This window comes from Bos indicus x Bos taurus, chromosome X (assembly GCF_003369695.1).
Source record: "Bos indicus x Bos taurus breed Angus x Brahman F1 hybrid chromosome X, Bos_hybrid_MaternalHap_v2.0, whole genome shotgun sequence".
In the NCBI taxonomy this organism is placed as follows: Eukaryota; Metazoa; Chordata; class Mammalia; order Artiodactyla; family Bovidae; genus Bos; species Bos indicus x Bos taurus.
This window is the reverse complement of record NC_040105.1, coordinates 107,602,139-107,606,473: the sequence shown is the minus strand read 5'-3', so window position 1 is coordinate 107,606,473 and position 4,335 is coordinate 107,602,139.

Below are 4,335 nucleotides of genomic sequence, written 5' to 3'. Positions count from 1 at the left end.
TAATGACATGGAAAAGCATTTCTGATATAGATTCTCAAACATTGTGCAAAAATGTATGTTATATAACTTCAGTTTTATTAAAACTAAATTTTATACGCCACCCACCAACCCTGTAGCATTCTCTCTCATCTAGAAGGGAATAAAATACAAGACAGTCTATTTTACTGATAATAGTCATATACTGTGTATATGTGTGATTTGTAGGGTTGTGAATTTTAACTTTTCCTGTATACACTATAATAATGGTGAGAGTTCGGTGGCATAGTCAGAGTTCAGTGGCATTTGTTGTCCTGGTTTCCACCTCATGGTTGGCCAAACTGATGTGTGATTTCCCACTGGCCAGTTTGCTTTCCAAAAAAAAAAATCCCAGTGCCGTTTTATTCACCTTCTGTGGGTGTTGGTGAACATCCTTCTTGTCACTGTTCCGTAATAACTTCACTCCATAAAGACACAGGAGTCCCACCATCACCAGTGTCTCCTGACCTGAACCCAGGGAACAGGGGCTGTTCCAGGAGCCTGATGGCTGCTTGGAAATACCCACAGGGACTCTTGTATCCACCAAGCAGACAGGTTGACTCACATGCCTGGCACCAGCCTGGCACCAGCTCGCCTCAGCAGGGTGTGGACAGAGGCCATTTGTCAGCAGATGTTCCTGGGTGTACTCCCCCATGGGACTTCTTGCAGCTGTCCCCCCAGCACCCCCGGGGGTTCTCCTCTGCGTCCCCACTGCCAGGTGACAGCACAGCACTCAGGACCCCCATGGGTGTGTGTGGAATCCCTCCTTTTGCCCCTCCTGAGCCCACAGGTGCCCAGAGGGATGTGCCTGGTGACTAGAATCATGCAATTGGAGAGGCCATGGCAACGGCTTCCTCCCAGTGTGTACCATTCTCCTCTGCCAACTGCAGCGTGTCAGCAATAGTGTGCTTCCCTTTGAGCCCACACCCACCCTTACCAGAGTCCAGGGCAGTAGAAATAGAAAGTTACCAGAAGATCGAGTTCTGTGCAGAGACCATTCAGCTCTGAACACAGGAGGGGTGTCCAGTCCCTTAGTCACAGTTGGTGGTTCTGACTTGCTGTTCTGTGGCCCATGGATGAAGCCATTCAGGGGACCAGAGGTGACATCTAAAATATACCCAGAAGTTAAAGCCAGGTGGAGACAAGAACCTGATGGGTTCCAGCCTCCTCAGGTCAGCTGGCCCTTCCGTCAGCCATTTCCTTCTCCTCCAGAGTCTGCTGAAGGAAGTGTTGACCAGGTTTCAAGATCTAGAGACAGAATTTCCATGTTCTGGTGATGTGTTTTGTCTGTGTGCAGTGTTCCAGTGACGTGAGTCAACTGTGTAGAGTTTCCAGTGGGAACAGAATGAACACAACAGGGATGACCCCGTTTGCTGTAGGAATACAGTGTATTGTCACTGCTGAACCAGTGGGCGCTCTGTGACCACCCGAACTGTTCCATCTCGCCCTATAAAGTAAACTTAATGTCCTATGTAACAGAATCTTTCATCCTCCTTTATTGTGAAAATGTTAGCAAAATTGTGCTTGGTCAGGAAGGGGGGGAACTCAAGAGAAGTAGCAGGAAACAAAGGGAAAAGTGATTAGTAGATCGTGACCACTCCCAGGAATGTGTTCTTGAGAGGGGCAGTTGCTGTGCCGTGTCAATTAAAGAAACCCAGGATGAGTGATATTTGGGGGTTTTAGCTGGAATCCAGAGAATCTGTTTTCACCTTAATAGTAATGTGTTGGGTTCACCGTGAATGTTGAATTTCCCCTTCAGGATAAATAGTCTCCTTTCAATTACAAGTTTGGTAGTGGCATCACTAATTAATTTGCTGAATGTCTTCTCCAGATCTTAGATACCTTTGGGACTCAACAGGGTTAAATATGGAGGAAATACTAGGGATCATCGAGTCCACCTCATGTTTTGTGGTGAAGGACATGAGATTAAGTTACAAGGACAAGGTTAACTAATGGACTCAGAACTGGATGTCTAGTAGTCTCAGCTCGAATTTAAGTTTCTATTTCAAGTCCAGCGTCCCTTCTGTTTTATCATTCCACTGGAGCTGTGCTGCAGCCTTTTAGTCAAGCCCTGAGCTGTGCAGTATGGCTCCCTTTGGGTCTTGATTTTCTAGGACCAATAGCTAAACTGTACACAGTTATGGTGATTATCCCATCCCTGGCATCCTGAGATGACAAGCTCCCCCTTTGGCTCCACGTGTCTCTGGGCTCTCTTGTAACCACCCTGTGAACATGTGGGTGTTCTACCTGGTCACTTCCACCAGGAATTCTCTCCTAATCTCCCCAGGCAGAATAAAACTTTGTCATGATGAGAGTAACCACAACAAGACTAGCAGGTGTGTTATTGAGCCCTGACTGTGCTGGGCACTATCCTCAGTGTTTGAAGTTGTCAGCTCACTCAGTCTCACGCCCACCCTAAGACTGGGCTCTGAATTTATCTCATTATTGTTTAGTCACTTCAGTTGTGTCTGACTCTTTGCAACCCCATGGACAGTAGCCTGCCAGGCTCCTCTGTCCATGGAATTTCCCAGGCAAGAAGACTGGAGTGGGTTGCCATGTCCTCCTCCAGGGCATTGTCCCGACCCAGGGATTGAACTCACGTCTCCTGCATTGGCAGGTGGATTCCTTACCACTGAGCCACCCAGGAAGCCCGTGCCTTTATCTCCAGTGACAGATAAAGGGACCTCTGGGAGTCCAGCCCTGGCCCAGTCCCGCAGAAGTTCTGTGGTACTCCCTGAGCATGGGGTGCAGGTGTCCTTGCGGGGCCTAGAGAGGACTGAGCTGTGTAGAATCCAGACTCACGTTGTAAACATGAACATCTTTAAAGCAAAATGCGTTGTTCCTTACAACTTGTTCTCTTTTGTTTTCCTTTCATTAAAAATGCAGCCAACGTGAAAATGGATTTAATGTCTACCATAGCAAATTTTACTTATTCAGAATATTAATTGCCTATGGTATGACTTGATTAAAAAATGCAGTGTTAAGCTTAGAACTCATAAAGAGAAGTTAAAATTTCATAATACATCTTTACCCTTTGGCAACTTGTAAGAACAGCTGCAGAAATTAAACGAGGATGTGTACTTGTGTCTGAAAGTTTTCAAGCTCATTTCTGGTTGAAGTGAGTGTTTAAGAAGCAGGAGGCCTGAGCAGGAAGCTGATACTTGAGTTTTCAGCTCCATCCTTCTGTGGGAACCATCTGTAGGAACTGCCCTTTTGCCATAATTCCATTTAAAATGTCAATATCTGCGCTGTTTCTTATGCTTGCAAAACACCCTCTCACTGGTCTCATCAATGACACTGACAATATATTTTTCAGAATTACTTAAGAAAAAAAAGATTGAGTCCTGTTCTTGGTCCATGTAGCTCTGCTTCTATAGACGTTGGATATTTGCATCATTTCTGAAGTCCCCGTGGGGGTGGAAGGCAGAGCATAAAAACACAGAAAACAGAGCACAGAAAACACAGGCATAACTGACCAGGGCCTTGAGAACAGGCTGATTCATACTTTAAGAGCTCCGGGAGACATTGGATTTTTTCCTGGACCGCTGTTGCATAGATTTGGCTGCACTTTGGAATCACCTGGAGTGTTTTTTTAAAATACTGATGCCAGGGTCCTACCCCTAGATTCTGATCCTTGGGCTGGACTCCTTGACCTGGCAGTAAGGCTTTTCAGAGTTCTTCAGATCATTCTAATACATAGCCAAGTTTGAGAGCTACTGACCTAGATCACCCTCTTCCCCGACTCCAGAGAATTTGGGGCTGACCCAAGGTCAGAGCTATAACATCCTCCAGGGCACCCCAGTACTGCACACGGGTCACCCAACCACCCAGAAAGCAGCCAGAGGACCTCTCTGCCTCCTCCCATGACTGCACTCGCCACAGTCAGGGTGTCCTCCCTGCTGTCCCTGCCAGGTCCACTTCTGTCCACCTCCATCCTCACTCCCATAGGTGATGCCTGCCCATCCTCTTCGCATCCTCACGGCCTGGGGCTCACCTGCAGAAGATTCACCTCCAACCCTAGTGCTCCCTCCTCAAGCCTCAGCTGAGCCTTCCTGCTGCCCCTGGGGTTCTGTGCCTGGCAGGATTCTGGTCACTGGGAGCTCGCACTCAATTCTCCCAGCCCCCCAAGCCCACACCTGCCTCTGGTTTCTTGCAAGCTGTTTGCCCTGTGTCGTCTCATTTCTCAGCCCCCTTTCATCATCCTGCTCCCCATTCAGATCACAACCTAAAACCCACTTTCTCGGAATCCTAATCCTTGCTACAACCCAGGTGAACCTTGAGGACATAGTGCTCCATGAAATAAGCCAGACACAGAAGCAC